Here is a 23,502-nt window from a genome sequence, read left to right as displayed (position 1 = left end):
GCTTGCACTCACTCTCTCTGTCAAATAAATAAATACATAAATCTTAAAAAAAATAAATTAGGTATAGTAAGAGATGAAGAACAATTAGCAATAATACAATAATTATAATAATATACTCGAATACAAATTATGTTAGTGTGTTCCCTCTGTACATATGTTACTGTAATAAACTCACCCTTCTTGTGATGATGTGAGATGATAAAATGTCTACTTATGAGGTGAAGTGATGTGAACGTCGTAGTCATTGTGATGCAGCGTTGGGCTACTGTTGACCTTGTGAGCGGAACTCAGGAGGATCATCTGCTTCCAGACCATTGCTTACCTTTTTTTCTCTTAGTTTCTCTATCTTTAGAATATGGGGAATAAAATCAGACTATGACTGGAAAATTACTTACAAAATACGGCATTGTAATGTTATCACGTATGTATTTGTACTATACTGCAATAATGCTCGGAGGAACAGGTGTTTCAGGAAATGGAATATTTAATATTACTCTTCTTTAACTTTTCCTCACCGTACCACGCCCCCCATCCTATTCCTAGATGATTAGGTAGGAAATCCTTTGCTTTCCTTGTGGGTCTGAGCCAGGCAATTGAAGATTGTACATGACAAACGACGAGAGCGCTGCATGCTTGTGAAGCTAACAACATTCCTGTTCCCTTTGAGATTTCCTTAAGAGTAGCTTTCTCTGACCTCTCAATTTTTAATAGGTCCCAAGCTTCTCATTTTCCTTGTATGCAGTTAATTGGGTCATAAGTTGTCCACACTTATTGACAATTAGTGATCTGTTCTTTTGTAAAACGGGGTTGCTTGGCATTTGCAAGTGATTGCATTAATTGAGCCAACTCATTATCTGCGGATGGGGAAAAAGATTTCTTGTATGTGCTTGCTTTTTTGTTCGTAGTTTTAGTCTGATGGAGTAATGTTCAGTGTGTATCAGGTCTTCCTGGTTAGCAGTCTGGAGTTGAATGCACTCTCTGATAAAGGCTATGTGAAACTATAGTGGAGCTATTGGAATTTTACTGTGTAATCCGTTTGTTCTCAGAGAATGCTTAGTTGTTTATTTTTAGTTTATCTTTTAAGAATTTATTGCATATTTGACATACAATGATACCTTAATTTCAAATGTGCAACATAGTGATTCAACAGGTCTCTATGTTATGCTATGTTTCCAACAAATGTTGCTGCCATCTGTTACCATACAATCCTATTATAATACCTTTGATTGTATTCCCCACGGGGTACCTTTCATCCCCATGATTTGTTAATTCCATAACTGGAAGACTGTATCTCCTACTCTCCCTCATCCAGTTTTTCCACTGTCTCACATCCCCATGTGCACGTGTGCAACGATTAATTTTGTATTTATGGGTTCAACTCTGCTTTTTATTTGTTTTGCTCTTTGATTCCCCATATAGGATTTTATGTGTTTTAAAGTTGATGCAGCTTTTTATTTATTTTTTATTTTTTCCATTTTTTTGAATTTAAATTTAATTAATTAACATAAAGTGTATCATTGGTTTTAGTGGTGGAGGTCAGTATTTTATCAGTGTTATATATTACCCAGTGCTCATGACATCATGTTTCCTCCTTAATGTCTAGGACCTGGTTACCCCATCCCCCCAAGTTTAATCATATGATATTTGTCTTTCTCTTTCTGACTTACTTCACTTAGCTTTATACATTCTGGGTCCATCCACCTTGTCACAAATGGCAATATCACAGTCTTTTTTTATGTAGAAATAATATTCCCCTGTTTGCGTGTTCCACAGCTTCTCTATTCCATCATCTATGGATGGACACTTAGGATGTTTCCGTATCTTGGCTATTAATCAATGCTGCACTGAACATAGGGGTGCATATGTCTTTCAGATTACGCTTTTACCTTCATAATAGTTACTGGATCGTATGGTATTTCTAGTTTTAATTTTTTGAGGAGTCTCCATACTGTTATCCACAGTGGCTGCAGCAGTTTGCATTCCCACCTGAGTGAAGGAGGGTTCCTTTAAGAGCATGCTCAGTTATTTTGGATTTGTTGCTCCTCTGTACCCTGCAGCTCTCATTTGCACTAGTCATATTCCTTAGAAATGTGGGTCACTTGTTACCAGGGTCTACTCAGTAAAAAGGTACGGCTTTCTCAGTCCAAACTCTCACCCTTCCCTGTGAAATGACTCACAGAGCACATTTTAGTATTGGTCGGCTTGGATGTCATCATCTGTAAAATGAGAACACATTCTAACAAAATGCTGAGTATTGGATGAATAATCCCTAATGCATCGGAATGAACTCACTGTATTTATTTTATAATGTCATGTTTTTATATTTTTGATTTCCTCCTCCTTTTGTAGTGAATTTTCTCTTTTAGGTTGATTTAGCTGGGTTCTAATTTTATATAATGTTTATTTTTTCTTTGTAAACATACCTTTATTTGGTATGAATCCATGTTTGTTTCTAGAATTCATTTGTTTAGTATAAATAGGATTTTTTGACTCACTTTTAGGAGCATTTCCTTTTTACCTGGATTATCTTCTCTAATGTTTTCTTTAGTAAATATATGTTGATCATGAACCCTTTCAGGTTGGTTCATCTGGAAATGTTTCACTTGTCTATTTGAAGTTGGTTTTCTTGACACATGGGTCTCGGCTAACACTTAGTTCACCTCAGCACTTTTAAGATATTACACTATTTTCTAGCTTATTAGTGTTGTTATATTGTCTACTGTCCATCTCATTTTAAATTTTGTTGTATGTATATTCTATCTTTTGTCTCTTGCTGCTTTTCAGGTTTTGTTTTTTTGAGTTGTCTTAGCTCTTCTGCATTTTTACTTTGATAAATTAATTTGTATATTTAAATTTATTTGAAATTTCTACATTTCTTCTTCTTGTTTGAAATTAATTTTTCTTCCTGTATCTGATGATACATTTATGTAACAATTACAGAATATTCACAGCTATTGCTTCTGAATATTGCTTCTCCCTGATTCTCTCTTTTTCCTTTCCTTAATACAATAGTTATATATTCAGTATCTCTATTCTATCTTTGATGTTTTTTAAGCTTTCATATCTTCTACCTTTTGTTTTGGGTACAGTCTGTCAAATTCAGTTATTTTCCAGGTTGCTAATTTTATCTTCAGCTATACCTTTTCTGTTTTTATACCGTTGATAGATTCATTTAAAAATTTTTAATTATTGTCATTTGTAGATATTCTATTTGGTTCTTTCTGGTCATTTTATTTTTATTTTATTTTTAAAGATTTTATTTATTTATCTGGGGGGCAGAGACCTCAAGTGGGGGAGAGAGGCAAAGGAAGAGGGAGAAGCAGACTCCCTCCTGAGCCAGGGAGCCTGAGTCACGGCTTGGATCCCAGGACTTTAAGATTACTACCGGAGCCAAAAGCAGCTGCTTGACCAACTGAGCCCCTGAATCATCCCTATTTCTGGTCATTTTAAAAGTCTTTTGTTTTTCCTAATACTTTTGATACCCATTTAACAAGCTAAATCTACTTATTATGTGTTATGTATCTGATAAACCCATTTGTGAACCCTGTGTGACTTAGTACGGCTTGTGCATGTGTCTGTGCATATTGGCTTTTGAACCTAGTGTATTGATTTCTTGTGTTTTTGTAATTTTTGGTTGTGAGTCTATGTTATGTTAAATGGAACTGTATTGCTCGGAATTTGCAGACATCTATGTTCATAGAACTTTCCTCCAGAGGGAAGTTTATTTTGCTTTTATCAAACCCTTAGGCTTTCTGTTAACCTAGTACTGTTAACCTAGTACAGTTTATAGGAAGTTTCCAATTTGTGGATTTTTGGGCAACAGATAAGTCGGAATTCAGAGTGTATCTCCATGCGAGGTCTTTGTTGTTAGATTCTCAGGGGAGATGCTTTCCTAACGTCCTACATTAAGATTGAGATAGGAAGATGTCCCTACAGTGGGGGTTTCTGGGATGTTTTTTCCCTCTAGTTCAACTTTTTTGCAGAAGATGTAATACTTTGCCGTCTTTCCTTTGTTCAGGAATCACTGACTGGACTGCCTTTGAGCACTTTAATTGTGTTCCTTGATCTTTGCCCTGTATAGCCCTCAAAACTGGATAAGGATCCACAGGAACCATCATGTGCCTTCACAGTTATTGGGACTTCCATGTTCTCTTACTTACCTCTTTTTGTAAGTCCTGTGAGGATTCCTTTTCATTCTTTTCTGTTCATGGAAACATATGTAGAGTTGCTTTTCAGAGAGAAGGTTTTTAAGGATATCTAATAGCAGTTTTTATAAATTAAAATACAAGGCAATATTGTCAAATGTATAAGTATTTACTCCAGGATGAATGTGAAATGAGACTAAATATTTTCTTTCCTCATGGAGTTTTCCAATCTAAGTAGGAAGGAATTAGAAATAATTAGAGAATATTCTTAAGTCACATACTACAATATTGAGAAATTGTTGGATGAAGTACAAGATGAATCTACTTTATATTGAATTTAACTTATTAGAAAAAAATATTAAAGCAAATATCTAATGCAGCCAGCAAGACCCTTTCGGTTTTGAAATAGCATAATTTAAAAATATTTCTGCAAATTAAAGGCCTGTATTCTTTCCAAAGCCTGGAAGAAATAGTTCTTAAAGAATTTTTAGTCAGAAAAGAGGTAGCCTTCATCTTGTAGCGTATTTGTATTTTAAACATCTTGTCACTCTCTGGTTCTAATGTGCTACGTTACTATAAACATGTGGCACTTATGCCATATGAAACATTTGAAAATAATATCTTTGTGTTTTTCCTTGAGGCCAGAGAGAGCATAGAGTTGTATTAATCTTTGTTTACTTTGTATTCGTTTTTGTATACTCTACTAGTAGAGCTAAAAGACTTCTGTGACATTATTTTAGAAATGACTCAGGATCATCTTCTTTTTTATATATGATGTGTCAAGAGATTATACTATACGTTTATGTTTGGGGTGCATCTGATTAAATCTGGAGCCAGATACAAAAAATAACTCAGAAAATCCATATTGTTTTATCCATCTACTTCTTTTAGTAGAGGGGAGTAGATATATTATTATAAAAGACAAATTGTTTGTTCGTAATAGGGAGAAAGTGGTCTCTATAGATATTTTAAAATCTAGCCAGTCTTTGCTTACCAGATACTTCGAGAGAGCTTCTCAATATGTGTTTACTTGAATTTCCTGCAGTAGCTAAACTGATTGTCTTTAAGGAAATAGAAGTAACATTAATTTAAAAATATCATTTCCGGGGCACCTGGGTGGCTCAGTCAGTTAAGCATCTGTCTTCGGCTTAGGTCATGATCAGGGTCCTGGGATTTATCCCCCCCATTAGGCTCCTTGCTCACTGGGGAGTTTGCTTCTCCCTCTCCCTCTGTCCCTCACCACCTCCTCTGCCCCCTCTGCCCCACTCATGTTTGTCTCTCTCAAAATAAATACGTAAATAATATCCTGAAAGAAATAAAAACATAGTGGTAGTTTTTAAATTAGAGTTTAGAAAAAATACAAGAAAAATAAGAAAAATAGAACTATTTTGTAATGTATTACATACATGGATAATCATTGATAGCATTTTGGTTTATATCCTTTGTATAGTTGCTATTAAAATATTTATACAACTACACATAGTCCTCTTGAACATTTTTAATGTTAGAAATTATTTTCCATATTGCCCATGTTTTTAATTTTTTTATTGTATTTTTTTATCATCCTTATTATTTACTATTAAGTTTTTTGTCTTTATGAACTCATGTATCTATCGTTTTCACTGTAATTTGTATCTTTTAGGTCATAGAAGAATGAGATAAAAGAATTATATTGCATTAATATGTATTATTATGTTAATACATACTATAGAGTCCTATCGCACAGTTTAAGGAATATTTAAAAATGAAATCATACTGTAAATATTGTTTAATAACTCATTTTACAATTTATATTGTGACCATGTTTTCATGACATTTAACGTTGTTCACAAATATCTTTAATGGTTGTATAAAATGTGTTTCGGTAACGTATCATAGCTTTTTCTAAGGAGTCCTAGATATCTGACATTTAGGTGGTTTGTCTTTTTTTACTGTTATAAATAATACTGGAAGAAATATCCATACAGCATGATCATTGAACAAATCAAAAACAATTTCCTTTGGAAAACCTCTGTGAAATAATACAGGTGATACATGGGATAGTTTGCAGTTAACGTTTTGATACCTATTGTCAAACTGCCTTCAAGAATGATCGCATTGTGTATCTACTACACACTAGGATCCACGACTGTCCGTGTCTCAGATAGGCATTCAAGGACACCAGGGATTTTAATAATACCCCCAAAAAGGGCTTCAGTTAAATTGTAAATGAAAAATTGTAAGTCATAAGATTTTTCATTCATATGTTGTCTATTGCGATGAGATATTTGAAAATCTTTTTTGGCATTTTGTGTTCGTGTTTATAAAATCCCTATTTCAGTCCTGTTGAAGAGCTTATTTTATTTTCCTTTAGTTCTTTTACGTAAGTCTCAAATAGGGATTCTAATACTCAGTGAAGAGACTAAAGGATTAGTAGAAGCTATGGAGCTGAATAATCCATAAAGTAGGTGCCTGAATTTATGTATTTATTCAGTACATATTTATTTAGTCGTTTCTTTTTGGCAGTCAGTTTTCTAGATGTTGAGGATGACATATTTCCTGCCACCCTCATGCCAAAATTAATGAAATAATAATATAAGATCTCTTAATGATTAGTGCTAAGAAGGAAAATAAGACCAGTTAGAAGATAAATAGTGATGAAATCTGTTTCAGTTAGGGTCGTCCGTGAGGGTCCTAACGAGGGAGTAATGTTTGAGCAGAGGCTTGAAAGGGAGTAGGGCATGTGACTATCTGTGGAAAAGGATGCCACACAGAAAAATCGAGTGCAAAAGTCCACTGTGATTTAAGGATTATTAAAATCAGTTTCTTTTAGTTGTTCGCAAAGGTATGGTGCTTTTCCTTCTTAAATTCATCTATAGCTTTTATTTCCAGCAAGTTTAGTTTTAAGACTAAGGGACTAATTGATGGAGATAATAATCATCTAAGTGTTTCTTACTAAACTTGCATGATAATTCAAATTTTAACAAAATACAGAGGGAAATGAGTGTTTTAAGTTAAATTTCGTGTAATGGTGATAGTTTCACTTACTTATTTTTGAGTACCACGTAATTACCAGGAAATGGTTTCTGTGAAAGTGCTGACTAATCACGAACACTTTATTGCTTTTATAAACTCCCAAGTGATGGAAATTATTTCTTTTAATAAAAAAAAAAAGAAAAATGGTAGATGTATAATGGGCTATAAAAAGAGGCTAATAAGAGCTAGAGCACAATTACAATTTATTCTTGAGAATTGATGATAATAGTTTCATTTCTACGAAAAAGGGTGACAAGTGGGGCTTATGTCAGAGCAATAACAGAAGCACATTGATTTCAGGGAAGATTTTACAGAAAATAGCATCACTTGACATAGACAATGTGCTGTGGTATTAATTTCACATTGGATGGCATATGGCAGTGAGTATCTATACACACTCGTAGTTTTGAATTTTTTGGTGTTAACTGGTGGCCCTTTTTCTATTTAATTCTGTTTAAAGGATTTCCATGCTTAATATTTGTACTACTCTCTTATTCTGTATTTTCTAGTCCTGGTGTTCGTCACCTTTTCTATATATTACGTGTATTTGTTTGAAATGTTTTAGCTTTCTGCAAATTTTCCCTCCATGAATTTCAAAACTATTTTAAGCATGAGTAACACATACACTCAGGTCAGCTATAGTATTATTTTGTTAAGTCTTGTGAGGTATAATACAAGGCTATTTCTTTAACAGGTAATATCCATGCTTAATAATTGTAAGTGTGAAAATCAGGTGATGAACTCAGATATTTCTTGGAGTTCACTAGTAATTGAATGGATGCATATTGGTATGTTTGTTAAGGAATCACCATTGCAAAATGGAGGAAACTACAGATTTTAAAGCCCGTTACTTTGGTTCAGATCTAATTACTGTTATTTGATAGCTTTATACCTGAAGTAGGTTTAATCTATTAGGATTCATTTAGCCTCAGCAGTAGAAACCAAGTTCAAAAATATTTAGATAAAAAGGGAATTTATTGCTTTATTTATGTGAGAAATCCAGTGGTATTATTGGGTTCAAGCATAGTCTGATCTAGAAGTTCAAATGAGGAAGCCTAGAGTCTCTGCTCTTCCTTCCATTCTTCCCTTTCTCCACCCCAGTATTGTGACTATTCCACTTTTGGAGGACTTCATTATCCATATGACGTTCTCCTTGTGGTTGTTAGTTCTAACCCTCACTGCCTATAACCTCAGAGTTAGATGTTTCAGTGAAAAAGAGTTGTGATTGTCAACATTTTCATAGAATTTCCTGTAATTGACTCCTATTGGGCCAACTATCTACCCCTGAACCTGTCTCTGAGACTAGACAGATGCAATATGTCAATAAGCCAAGATTTGGGTTATCTGCTTGTGCCTGGAACTGAGGGTTGAGTGGCGTCTGTCCCAGAGACGTATGGTCAGAGAGTAAAGAATAGTTCTCTATAAAACAATAGAAGTGCTGTTGTCAAAAGATAAGTCCAGATCAGGCAGAAACAGCAGATGTCAACTATAATAGTTTTTTTTGTTTGTTTTGTTTTGTTTTTGTATTTTGTTTATTTATTTGACAGAGAGAGCACAAGCCGGTCGTGCAGCAGGCAGAGGGAGAGGGAGAATTAGGCTCCCCACTGAGCAGGGAGGCTGATGTGGGGCTCGATCCCAGGACCCCGGGATCATGACCCGAACAGAAGACAGATGCTTAACTGACTGAGACACCCAGGTGCCCCAAGTATAATAGATTTTGTTTTAAAATTTATTTATCAGAGAGAGAGAGAAAGAGAGAGAGCAGAGGCAGGGAGAGTGGCAGAGGGAGAAACAGGCTCCCTGTTGAGCAAGGAGCAGGATGTGGGACTTGATCTCAGGACCCTGGGATCATGACTTGAGCTAAAGGCAGACACTTAACTGACTGAGCCACCCAGGCATTCCATATAATAGATTTCTTAACACAAAATTTGTGGCAGTTACTGAAACGTTTTGTAAATTGGTGTATCTTCTGGAGGCTCAGTTTTTAAGGAATGTATTATAACGTATCTGTTGTAATCTATTACCATCATACTCTTTGCTAATGTTGTAAAATGCTACGCACGGTACTTTACATATTATTCTTGGTATTATATGATTTTTACCTTCACCTGGATTTTGTTGAATTTTTATAAGCCAACTATTAAGTCCCGATCGCTAATTGTTTTCAAATTTAAAGACTTATATAAAAATAAAGTAATTTTAAGAAATAGTTTATTCTTCCTCAGTTGATTGAAACCTACTCAACTAGACCAACCTCCTTAATTTGTGGTTGCAGCTTAGAATTTTAAATTCAGTGATTCTTTATAGAAGTCCTTATGTTTCAGAGGCATACCTGTATATTGTCTGTGCAACGTTTTCCATTTATTTCATTTTTACAAATACCTATTAAAGAAAAGAAAATTGCTTATAGACTGCTACCAAGGGATTCAGCATATGTCCCTAATCCTGTATTTCATATTTGTGATTTTACACTAAATGTTCAAATAGCTAGTCAAATATGTCTGTGCTGGTATTGCTATTTTAGTGGTCATTCCTAAACATTTTACTTCAAAGCATCTCCTTGGAATAAAAGTGGCTGTCCTTATGTGCATGATCTAAATTTGGCTTGTCTTACCCTTTGGATTGATTTAAGTATAGAATATATGCTGTATTCAATGTACTCCATTTATGTGTACATCACATCTTTGTTTCATCTGTAGTTCCTGAGTGAAAATGCCATTCTTGATCTGTTTTCAGTAAGGTATGACCTTATAATTGTAATTTCAGGCTTGAGGATGGGTTGTTTTAATGAATTTTTAGTCTCTTATAAAGTATTCCTTTTAATTAAGGAAATCTGTGTTTCACATGGAATGCTGGAGTTAAAATGTAGTTTGTTGTCATGTAAGAAATTCAATAATAATATCGTCTAATAAGATTTGCTCTTATATATGAATTCATTTCCTGTGTTCTATAACCAGCTAAACTAAGCATAGACTCTCGATGGTCTAGGTTCTTCTATGTATCCTTTTACCATCATAGTGAAAATGAGTTAGTTTTATTAGGAAAGGCACAGACGAAGTTTAATTTACATGCTAATGGGACTGTGTGTTGTAGTTGGCTCAACTAAATAGTATGCTACTTTTCTTCACAACAGTTGTCACATTCCAGTATTTTCCATATTTACTTAATTTTTAAGTGTCTGTTATCCTCACTAGAATGCCAATTTCATGAGATCGTGTACATTGTTTGTGAAATTTATAGCTGGTTCCTCAATCCCTAAAATAATGACTGAAGAAACATTTTGTGAATGAATTCTAATTGACCTTCATGTCTCAGTATTCAGGTTAGGGGTAGTATATCCACTGAGAAATGTCTAGTAGGGGTGGATTGAGCTAAATCTTGGGATATTATTCCATGGCAGAGATAAAAATACAGATGTTATCTTCAGTGTGATTATAGGTGAAGGCAGCATATTGAAATTGTGTTTTTATAAACCTAACATACATGCTTGACTAATATTTATGCTACAGTGCTGTTACTATTCACCCCTGTCTCCTTGAAATGTCAACTTTTCACGCACTGGGGAATATCTTTTCCATGTTTGTTATTTCAGAATTATACAGTGAAGTTTTGCAGGAGATGTGTAATATATGATGGCGTAATCATTTTGTCAGCCAATAAGTGTGCTTATGCATTCTAGTATTTTAGAGTTTGCAAAATATCTTAGTTATAATTTTAATATAATACATATCAATAAATATAGCTCATATAACCAATAGGTTTTTGGAGTCTTTAACAAGTCAGGGGCTTTTGAGACTTTAAATTTTGTGAACTATTCTTATATAATATCTAATATCTCTAATTTCTCATTTCCCTCTCCCCTCCCCCTCTTAGACTCTACCCTTCGCTTTTACTGGAATAATAAAAAGCCTTAACTTATATAATCTTTGTTCCCTCTGTACATACTTTTTGTTTTGTTTGGAATGCCCTTTTCTTGAAGATCATCAAATCATGCTGGAAAGGTCAGTTCAAACATTATCTCCTCTACAAAGCTCTGCAAGAAAGCCTTGACAGATAATAGGTTTCCTGTCCCTTATGAACAAAGCTGGATCCATCACACTTCCTGATTTCAAACTATATTTCAAAACTATAGTAATTGAAATAGTATGGTGCTGGCAAAAGAATGTAATCTTAGTACAGTTAAAGAGAATTGAGAGCAAAAAAATAAACTCATACATAAAAAGTTAAATAATAATTAACAAGGGTGCCCAGAATACTCACTGGGGAAAGGATAATTTCTTAATAAATGGTGTTGGAAAATGGCATATTCACTTGCAAAATAATTAAATTAAACCGTTGTCTTGCACTAATTACAAAAATTAATTTGAAATGTATTAAAGACTTATATGTAAGTCCTGAAACCATAAAAATCTTAGAAGAAAATGTCGGGAAAAATTTCTTGACTTTGGTCTTAGGAATGATTTTTTACATAGGACACTAAAAAATAAGGAGCAATGTAACAATAAACAACTGGGATTACATCATTGTAAATAGATTCAGTACAAAAAGAGAAATAATAAACAGATTAAAAAGTAAAAATATTCGATGTATGAATATATTTGCAAACTACACATCTGTTAAGTGCATAAGAGGTAAATATTTCATATAATTCAACAGGAAAAAAATTCCCCAGAAATAATCCCACCACATAAAGAATGCAGAAATTAAACAGAAATTATCTCCACAGATGATGGTGAAATATTCAGTAGGTAACTAAATTAAAGAACATCACTCATTATTAGGGAAATGCAAGTCAAACCACAGTGAGTTATCACCTCATCCCTGTTAGAATGGCTAGTGTCAATAAGACAAGCAAGAACATTTGTTAGCAAGGGTGAGGAGAAAAGGGAACCCTCTTCCACTGTAGTTGGGAATATAAATTGGTATGGTCACTGTGGAAAAAATTATAGAGGTTCCTCCAAAAACAAAGTCAATAGTCCCACTTGTGGTTATATATTTAAATATACGAAATCATCATCTTGAAGAGAAAATTGTGCTATATTCATTGCAGCATTATTCATTTTAGCCAAGACATGAAATCCCTGTAAGTGTCCTTCTATAAAGGAATAGGTAAGGAACATGTGAGATACACACACACACACACCGCCCCCTCCCACACATAAAATGAAATAAACAGAAAGTCATCTTATTTTCCACAACATGTGTGGACCTTGATGGCATAATGCTAAGGGAAATAAGTCAGACAAAGGAAGAGAAATAATGTATAGTCTCACTTATATGTGAAATCTAAAAATGCCAAACCCATAGAAGTAGTGAGTAGAAGGGTGTATGCCATGGCGTGCGGACTGGTAGTACTGGTGTGTGTTAAGAGATTCTGGTTAAAGTATACAAACTTCCAATCATAATATGAGTACATTCTGGGGATCTAATGTACAACGGGGTGAATATAGTGAACAGTATATAACATACTTGAAAGTTGCTGAGAGAATACTCTGATCAGAAACACTATATTATTCCACTTGGATGTTTTGTAGATAAACAGAACAGGTCAAACTCAGAGTAGGATGGTATTTGTCAGCATTGGAGAGGTGGGGGAAATGGGAGAGGTTGGTAAAAAGGTAAAAAAAGTCTTCATCATAAAATAAGCAATTTTTGAAAATCTAGTTTATGGCATGGTGATTATCGTTGATAATACTGTATTGCATAACTGATATTTTGTAAGAGATATTAAATATTCTCAAGCAAAAAGAAAAGGGTAAGTATGTGATGCGATGCATGGGTTAATCAACTTGGTGGTGGGCATCCATTTACGATGCATGCATATATCAAATCATCACATTGTAAATTTTATATATATGAGAATTTTATTTGTCAGTTAATCCTCATTGAAGGTGAATAAAATACCTAATGTGAAATATTTATGTTTGCACACAGGTTGCCTTCATTGTTGTGATTGAAAGATAACTAGAGTGGAAATTAAAAACATGTGTTTGAGTCCTAGTGCGACAATTTACTACTTTGTGATCCTAGGTGAAATGCCTTAATCCACTGATCTTCGGCTTTCTCAACTATGAAATGGGATAGCGAAGACAATTTCTGGAAAAGTATGTTAAATTATCTAGTAACTGAAGCGAAATGATTTTTAAAATAAAATAAGTTTAACCATAGAGGGATTGTTCTGGTCAATTGAAATGCCATGCAGAAGGCCAATGCGTAAGAAAATTAAGGTAGTTACGATTTGGTTAATGTGGATGTAGGTAGGCAGAAGTTCTGCACACTCACCTCCTCCCCCAGTTGGACAGCCTTTGAGGGTTTTTTAGAGAACATGTGTAAGTCGGGTGAACAGTTTGAAAACCCCTGCAACCTACAAATGCAACATGTGATTATTGTCAGCCCGCTGTGTATGTGTCACATGCGTGTGCATTTATTATTGGGTATTACCTATTTATAAAAGTAACTCTGCTGTTCATTCACAAGCACAGAGCCCACCAATGTCTCTACAGCAAAGCTTAGTGTTAATTCAATGTTTCCCCCTTTGAATTTGTTTTTTCTTGTTAGGATTGTCAGGTTGCTCCAGCATAAGAGCCAGCTGCTGCCCAAGCACGTGGACAAACATGGGAACACGCTTCAAATCTTTCACAGGTATAATTTTTCACTATCTGCTAAACACGCTAGTTCACTATCTGCTAAAATCTAGCCGTTGATTATCTCCTTCCTGTCTGACCCTTTGTTTGATTCTTTTGCTATGGTTCCAGAATTAAATTTCAGTTGATACTGTTGTGGTAAATTTCATGTCGAACTTTCACTCTCTGTAATGTTTTCTATTTTTCACCTTGCCAGACCTAAATGAAATTTTTCATCCTTTTTCTATTAAAACAGCTGTGACCCTTTCTCTGAATATAAATTTGTTAATTTTGGAGTTGCCAAATCTTGAAGACATCTGTATGTGTCTTTCCATTTACATTATTAATTTGTTTATAAACATGTAGTGTGTGTACAGTAGTTCTTTACCAGAGTATCGGAACTACTATGCCAGGATTGGATTCCTAGTTCTGCCACTTCACTATCTCTGTGACTTTTGGCAAATTAGTTTTCTTATCTGCATCTCAGTTTTATAATCTATATTGGGGTTGATTATGATAATGATGGATAGTTACCGAGTTTTGTTACTTGTCATTTAAATCCTATAATAGGAAAATAGTACCTACCGCTTTAGGTTGTGGTTAGTATTAAATGAGTTAAATTTATTGTGAATAGAATAATATCTGAACAGAAGTGCACAGTAAATATTAGGAATGATTATTTTTATTAATTCAAGGAAAGTTTATTGTGCACTGACTGTGTTGTTAGCATTATGCTATTCTTCCTTGGGGAACCATGCTTTAGAAATATAGTTCACCCTCTTAAGAAATCTATCTCAATGAGGCCTACCTTTTCACCCCATTTATGATCTTAAGTAATCTGCTGTCCACTCTCTTAATTCCCTTTACCTGTATTTTATTTCTCCATGTTAGTATTAGCACCTTCTAACATACTGCATATTGTATCTGTATTCAGTTTTATTTTTGTTTCTCTCTCTCAACCAGAATGTAAGTTCCACTTTGCATGGATTTTTGTGGTTTTTTTTCTATGCTATATCACCAGCATCTCCAAGAGTGCCTGGATCTTAGGAGGCATTCGTTAAATGTTAGATGAATGAATGAATCTGTGGCAGTTCCTCAAAATAAGCTAAAGTTTAACAGGGCATTGTATTTGGTATGTACACAACAAATAGCATTTTGCTTTCTTTCAAAGTTATACTCTTTAATATCTCTGTAAATAACTGTCAATCCACTTTCACCAGTTGATAATAATGTGTTGACAAGTGTCATTTTCATGGAGGGCATGTGGTAAGTTGAGACCTCCAGAGGAAGATTTAAAAAACAAAACAAAAACAAAAACACCAAACCTTGAGAATTCTTTTTCTGACTTGCACATCTTTTTGACTGTCTTTATTCTATGATCATTTCCTTCCTGTTAATGCTTCAGTTTCCCTCTATTTCTCTTGTTCCTGGTTTAATCCCGGGGGCAGTAGTCTTTGGAGGTCGTCCTGTTTTATGCCCCTTGCTGAGAGAGCAGTGAGCTGAAAATAGAAGCGTAGAAAGTGAAAGTCTGCTTTTTTATCCCCTCATTTTCTTCTTAGAGCCTGCCTTGCCCCTTTGTTAGTGTTCGGGACAAGGAAGTGAACCCACAATTTCATTTACATTTCTAATTTCTGTCTATGAATAACAAGGATATTAAAATCTCTTTGGCAAATAATAGGACATAAATTTGGTCCTGGGTTATTCTTGGTCTAAGAGCCTCCTATGTTCACAAGACTGTTGTAAAATGATCTTCTTCTTGATATAATGTAGGAGGATTTTTGTCGTTTCTGGAGGGTCTCTGTGGTTTTGTGCCTAATGAAATCCTCTGGGCTGTCAAAATGCCAGGGTTGGCCCTAAAAATACCTCCGTCTCAGTGGAGTGCTTAGTCTCAGAGTTGGAAGGGATAACTGAGATTATTGAGTTCACCTCACAGGGAAGTTTTCAAAGTATTGTTAGGTCTCGTCTTCTTTGTCGTTTGTCTTGATCCTTTAAAATGTTAAGGAAATGCAAATCAAGGCAAGGCCAAAGCATGTGTAGTAATTTACTCAGCTATCCCCCATGTGTAAGATAATTGGCATATTGGGGTGGGCAAGCATCATATCAGGTTGTCTTCAGTCTTCATTGTGTGGTGCCCCATCTCATGACCAGCAGGAACCGGTTTGAGAAGTACGTTTTGGAATAATTTTGTAGAATGTATTTTGGAGTAATTCTCATTTTGTTCTAAAGTAGTAACCATTGATCATCATTCCTAGTATGCTAGCGACCTAGAAGGCTTAGACATGTACATACTGTCTGTATGTACGGTAGTGCTGCGTCAGGATATACTGCTGCTATAACTGTGTCCTGACAGGAATTAGTAGCAGGAGATCTGTTGACAGTGGGATTTTTGCTGTGCTCCTGTTTATTGAGATACAGAAATTAAAGATGTTCTTGCTTTGAAATCATTGCAAATGTCATTGCTTGCTCTAATCAATTACCTCAGGAATTTCACATTCTTTTTATTTGCATCAAACATTTAGCCTCCGTGGAAGAGCCTGTCATGACGTTTCTGCTGATTTCTCCAGGAAGAACGTAATGTTTTGTTTATTTATCAAATTTAAGTTTGGAGTCCGTGTTTTTTCGGTCAACTGTTCCAGGTATCAGTTATGTTAGTGTTCTGGGTGCATAATGGTTATTTTACATATTCAACTTTTCTAATCTTGTTCAGAATGATGGTACAGAGAGAAAAAGATTCCTATGTTTTGAGCATTTAGAGAATTTGGGGAAAAACAAAAGGAATGAATTAACAAACAATATTATTATATGAACAGTATATAAAGTTATCATCTATAATATAATCTTCTTTGATGAGTTAATATTTATTTTGTGATTGCCGGTCAGTGTGATAGATTTCTCCTAGTATGGCGACTATTTTCTAAGATGTCAAGCTGCTTCTTTTGCTACGTAGTACTGCGGTGTTTGAAGTTCTATAAACTGTGGGCAGTTTCTTTGTCCTTGGATAGACTGCAAGAGAAATACATGAGGAAGTTGCAACCGGTGAGTGGACTGAGAAGGATTATAGAAACAATAAACAAACAAAAAGTTCTTAGTATATAGTAGTTGATACATGAGCAGCATTCAGTAACTACTTATGGAATACATAAATGAGGTAATATGGTTAAATCAAGTAGTTACCAAGTTACTTACAGCAATTGTCTCCATGAAGATGGTATATCATTTAACAGAAGAGAACTACACATTGAGGTTTTGTGTTTTATTTTTATTTATTTATTTTTTACTGTGGATTGAGAAGCAAACTCATAATAGGCCATATAAAGACATATAAACCAAACAATGACTAATGCAGATTGAACCATCTGGCTAATTCAAGGCCTGTGGAAGTCATTTTGAATATTTGAGTCCATTCTGAGATTTTATGTATATATATATATGACTTGGGCCTTAGTAGTAGTTCAGTGTTTTGGCTTAAGATTTTTATAATATCTTTTACTGACTCTCTCGTCTTAGATGTGACATAGGAGAACGATATCGTTATCACCATTCCTGGGAGGAGTATCCCATACTTTTTCTCCTGAGTCCCAACAAGTTGCCAAGTATATGAATATATATAAATATACATATTAATTTATTAAACATTTTGCCCAGTGTTACATAAACTTTTCCTCAACTGGCTTTTTCCTCCTCTATTACCAGTGCTATTTTGAATATATTATTATATTATTTTCAGCTTTATTGATTGTACAATCAATTGATTTTGAATATATTATTATATTATTTTCTGCTTTATTGATTGTACAATCCCTATAACCTGCCATGTTGTATTTCCTTTTCACATCCAGTGTTTTTACTTATGTTTTACTGGAATTCCAGGGACTTACAAATGTATTGATATATATATATCCTTACTAATAGTTAATTTGATTATCTTCAAACTTTCTATTTTCTAAAATATTCTACAATGAGCATTTCTATACATCTGCAACAAAGGTAATGTTTTCCCAGGTCATATACATAGAAATGGAGCAAATGGGTCATTTTTTATACATATGCTTAATTTTGTAACATATTTTGCTCCTTTATTTCTCACTCATGTTCTCTGTCCTTTTTTGTCTCTTTCATGAGATTACCCCCACCTGGGGTGTCTAACTATATTTCTCCACATCCTCACCAATTACTTTCCTTACCTTTTTTTGTATTATCAATAAATAGGAGTTCATGGTGTGTGCTCAGGCTCAAATTTTATGTTTTCTATGTGTATAACGAGTAGTCTTACCTCAATTTAATAAATTGCCCATTTTTTCCTCCAATGATTTTCAATGTGTTCTTTATTCCTAAGCTATATTTCCATATGTATTTTCATCTGCTTCTTGTCTATTCTGTAACATTCATCTTGTTATCTAACCTATGCTAGTATCGCATTGAATTATAAAGCATTGTAAGAAGTGATGATATATGATAGTGTTTTATTTACTTTTTGTTAGTCCTCATAATCGTTTCAGTTATACCGTATGAAGTATAAAGTCAGATTCCCAACTTTCAGGATCAATTTTGCTTACGATTTTAATTTGAGTAGCTTTCATGTTGTAGATCAATTAGGGAATGAGATATAACTTCATAGTATTAAATATTTCTATTAATGAATATGGTACAATATTCAGTGTACTATTATTAAAGTAACATACTTACTCTCCTAAACAATTTTTTTTAACGATTTTATTTATTTATTTGAGATAGAGAGCAGTAGCAGGGCGCAGGAGGAGGGACAAGAGGCTGGGCTTCATCCCAGGACTCTGGGAGTATGACCTGAGCCAAAGGCAGACACTTAACTGACTCAGCCACTCAGGTTCCCTACCTCTTCCTAAACAATTTAATGAATTTGGGCGCCTGGGTGGCTTAGTCCCTTAAGGGAATGCCTTTAGCTCAGGTCATGATCCAGGGGTCCTGGGATCCAGCCTGGCCTCAGGCTCCCTACTTAGTGGGGATTTGGCTTGTCCCTCTCCCTCCCCTATGCTCCTGCTCTCTCTCACTCTCTGTCTCAAATAAATTAATTTGGCTTATCCCTCTCCCTCCCCTATGCTCCTGCTCTCTCTCACTCTCTGTCTCAAATAAGTTAATTAAATCTTTAAAAAGAAAACAGTTTAATGAGTTAAAGTCATTTGCATGTGAATCACCTCCTCCTGTTGCCCATGTCATAGCTACTTGATATTTTAACTTCACTTTATTTTTAAATCTATTTGGTAATTAATATCTGTATTACTTGTTTGTAGTGGATTATATTTACATTCACTCCTCTTTTTACACCATCTTTGTTTACTGTTGCCTTTTGTAGTGTGCTCCTTTCTTCATCATATTTACTTTCTTACTGAATTGTATTTTTTTGTAGTTTTTCTAGGAGGGTCCACAAGTAGCACAATTAGGATTTTTGTGTTTGTAAATTCGTTTAATGTCTAGGTCTTGATTTATATTTATTCCTCATCCTCAGTCGTCTCTGTTCACTGAAAATATAGTGTTCAATTTTGGAAAATCCGTAACCATTATCTTTTCAGCTATTGTTTCCTTTACATTGTTTGTAATAATTCCCCACATTTTTATTTTTGTGGGTTTGTTGTATTTTGGGTGATTTTCTCACATCTACTTTTCGTGTTACAAATTATTTCATAATCTGTGTCTAATTTGTTGTTTAACCTGTTTGTGAAGTTTTCATTTGCCGTGACTTTTTCTTATTTGTGTAATTCTCCTTGGTCATTTTTCAAACTGATTGGTTTTTTGCTAATATCCTGTTTAATCCTAATGGTTTCCATTCTTTCTTTTATTTCTTTAATTACTTTAAACATACATAATTTCTGGTGTATCTCAGATTGATCCATTTGAAATTCTTGCTGCTACTAAACTTTTTTTGTGACTTAACTGATAATGTCTTTCCTAATATTTTCTTCATGTGGTTTCTCATTGTTTTATTCAGAGCTGATCATTTATTTGGGTTGGGGTGGGATGCATTGAGGTTCCCTGTTTCCTTGGTTTTATCGGTGTTGTATCAGAGTAGTTTTACATTTGTTTCTGCCCAGAACCCTAGCAGTTTATCCATTTTTTAACTTAAAAAAATTTATTTTTATTTTTATGTAGGTTCCATGCCCAGTGTGGAGCCCAATGTGGGACTTGAGCTCACCGACCGTGAGATCAAGTTCTGAGCTGAGATCAAGAGTCAGATTTTTAACCCACTGAGCCACATAGGTGCCCCAGTTTCTCCATTTTTAAACCCAATTTATGTTGGGGCACCTGCCTGGCTTAGTAGGTAGAGCATGCGTCTTTTGAGCTTGGAGTCATGAGATCAAGCCCCACGTTGGGTGTAGAGATTACTTAAAAATTAAAAAAAAAAAATTAAACCCAATTCATGTTAATTTCATACTCCTTGCTACCCATATTATTTATGTATTTAAAATTTAGATTCGACACTTGTGTAGTACATATATGGGGACCTTGATTCTTTTATTGGACAGTTTTTCCCTACCCTGAATCCAAATCAGTTAAAATATCAGTTTACTTCCCCATAGCAAGTACCTGGAGCTTTTCTAGTTTAAGTTTAACTCAGAGTATAGTGATGCAGTGTACTCATCTGAATGCCATGGTCCTTCGGTGACGTTTTGTCTCTCAGCCGGTAGGAATTACAACCCTAAATCCTCAGACCTTTTAATTGCCTGCTAACCTGTGCTGCCAAAGCTTCTGCTTAGGATTTAATTGCTGCTCTTCTCAGTTCTACCTATTTTCTTTATCTAGGAATTGTACTTTCTTTTTCATACTCGGGTGCTTAGTTTTTGATATAAGTATTGTACGCCACAGTTACGTGTGTCTTCCATTGGGTAGGGTTTCCATGTTAGCTCATGTTTCATGGTGGTGTAACCCTCTCTCTCCATACTTTATTTTATTGCAATTAATGTTTTTCACCACTAGCTCCCACAGCACTAGCTCCCACTGTTTGGGTGCCCAGGTTCGTGGCGTGATTGTGAGCGTTGAATTTTTGTATCACTTTTCAGTTTCCTTTCTCTAGTAGGTCCATATCTTATATATTTTTGTTCCATTTTTGACATGCGGTAGTATATTTTCTCAACTTTATCCTACATTAGTGTTGTTAGTCTCTATTTCTGTTTGTGTTTGTTTGTGTTGTGGGTAGGAGCTGTTATGCAATTCTGTATTCCCTGATTTATTCTGTCCTCGGACTTTTGATATGTAAGATGGGGGAGGATACCATCTGTATATCTTTTATAGTCCCTCATAACTTTAACACTTTTTAAACAGTAGTTGTGCAGTACTATTTCACCTTAAGAAGGAATCGATTTTAATTTTCATAAGGTTGAAGTTCATCTTGCCATTTGCTTATTCTGATATGTCTTATTGGAGTTGATGGAGTTGCAAATCAAGCTTCCTTTGAGAAATAGAAATGACCTCATTTAATTTAGATAGTTTTTTATGTTAATGTGTATTATTTATAAAGGATTCACTTTGAGGATTTCAATTTACAGCATGAATAGTTCAATTTCCAGGTATAGTATGATTTGGGACACAGTTTAATTACAGTTTAGAAGTGTCATGGAACCAGTGAAGCATTTGGTAACAAAATCCAACAGGTATTGGTAGAAATATATAGAATTCCCCCCTTGAAAATCACTAAAAAAATTTGTCTACTAAAAAACAAGTAAAGGTATCATTTGTGTACTTAAGAATTCTAAATCATAGCAATGGATAGTTTTGTGCTTGTTTTCTTGACTTTGGATGTATTCAGGTATCCTGACAGAAAAAAAATAAGTAATCCAGAAGTGAAATTTTCTGTCATAGTACATTTAACTGTACCTTAATGTAATGATTTTTAATATGGTGCTCACGAATCATTCATTAAAGAGAATTGTATTAACTCTGGGTTCAATTCTCTGAATCATACACTGTACCATTCTTTGTTTAGGCTTACGATTGCATTTATGAATCCCGTTGGCAGTTGTTACAAGAGGGACTTTGCCAAAGGTATATTTCATGAATATTAATTCGATGTGCACAAAAGTCAAAGGACTTCAACTTTTTATTACACTTTAATGTTACCTTTTAGATGCTCCCCATGCAAACTTTGTGCTCATTTTATGTTTCCTGGCATGAACACTTCTCTGTCAAATTTTCCTTAGTTAGACATCTACTTACATCTGTTCCTGGTTTTTAGTAAAGTCCAGAAATGCATCAATCAGGGAAAATCACAAAATTGTCCCCTACACACAAAAGCCAGTTGATGATTGCATTTACCTCCATTAGAAGTCTTAGTTGATGTGAGGCTTTTATTCCAACATTAGGGCTACTTGCCTTCCCAGAATATTGCAATTATTAAATTCTTGGAATGCTATACGCAGTGAGAGATCAATTATATGTATTTGGGGAACTGAAATACTACATGCAGAATGATGCTACACGAGCTCTTTATATAAAGAAGATAGTTTGAGAAACTGGAGTTTACTAATTGGTATTGCTTTTTAAGTCATCGATGAACTTAGCAGGTTATGAAAATCCCGGCTGTGAAGGAAGCTCTCTTCTCTGTGCTCCACATCAAGGGTATGAGTTGAGGTTTTCCTCAAAGTAGCACTGAGTATATTCGAACTTTTAGATCCCGTGTTAACGAAGCCACTTTAAGTCCATACTCTAGTGTTACTTTAAGAAGGATGAAAATAATGAAAGAGTGGGAGTAAAATTATAGGAAACTAGGACGTATAAAATCAAGCCGCTTTTCCTTATTTTTATAATGGAGCATCTTGAAATTCTCTCTGATTTCTTGGAAGGCCAGGGTTCTCAGATGTTCCAGATGAGGTCTAGCCCAGATATGAGCTGTAAGCCTTGTAGTGGGGATGTTTTCCTATGGCAGGTCTCAGCAGGAGCCTCATGAAATCCTCGAAGCCATGGGATAACTGGCCTGTCGAATTCAGGTTATCTCCACCCTCCTTCACTTCTCCAACCTGAACTGATTCTGATTGGGGGTACATGCTCGTCTCTTTTTTGTTTTTCTCATTTAGGAAAAGTAGTCACAAAGTGATTTTCAAGTCCTCCTAAGTGCCTAAATGTCATTATTAACATGAAATCTTCAGATTATCAGATAATAACATTCTATGCATTCATCATATGCCACAGCATGATTTCTGGGTCTGTCAGGACCTCAACAGGAAACCAGTGGAAAATTCATATAATAATAATTTGAGAAGCATTTATTTACATAGGGATGGTTTACCCTCGTGTCGTCAGAGCATATTGGAACCATAAGGGATCGTGTGAGAACCAACGTTGACATGGTTATCGTCCCTAATCCTGAGAGTTCAAGAGATACAACCAGCTTAGAGTAAAAGCTCATAATAGGGCAACCAGGGTAATAAATAACCTGATCTTACTCTCCTCTTTTTCTCTGTTCTTCTGCTGTTCACACCCATTGGTGAAAGCCAGATGGAGAATAGATTCTGAATTCGGGCCTGCAAATATATTTATTTAACGTATATGGTATGCAAGACTCCTTATACATATTATTTAATTTTCATAATAACTAAATGAGGGAATATTTTCTTAGACCCATTTTACTGATGAGAATTTGAAATATAATGAGTTTTTTTATCCTGGAGCACACAGATCATAAACTCAAGTCTGCACTCATAAATATTGTTCTGTATTTCTTCTCTACAAAACCCATTATTATTAGCTAGCAT

The 23,502-nt window shown here is 34.7% G+C and overlaps 1 long non-coding RNA gene across 1 annotated transcript in view; it reads left to right on the top strand.

Annotated features, from left to right (window-relative positions):
• The window catches only part of LOC123796544 (uncharacterized), a 174,613-nt gene that overhangs the window by 72,759 nt on the left and 78,352 nt on the right, over positions 1-23,502 (top strand). Inside the window, exon 2 of the long non-coding RNA XR_006780772.2 lies at positions 13,719-13,802. This is a non-coding gene — a long non-coding RNA (uncharacterized LOC123796544). The remainder of the gene's footprint in view (positions 1-13,718; positions 13,803-23,502) is intronic.

Source organism: Ursus americanus, chromosome X (genome assembly GCF_024610735.1).
Source record: "Ursus americanus isolate L20-20 chromosome X, mUrsAme1.1.p, whole genome shotgun sequence".
Lineage (NCBI taxonomy): Eukaryota > Metazoa > Chordata > Mammalia > Carnivora > Ursidae > Ursus > Ursus americanus.
Note: the sequence above shows the minus strand (reverse complement) of the source record. Positions and strands in the feature narration are given on the sequence as shown.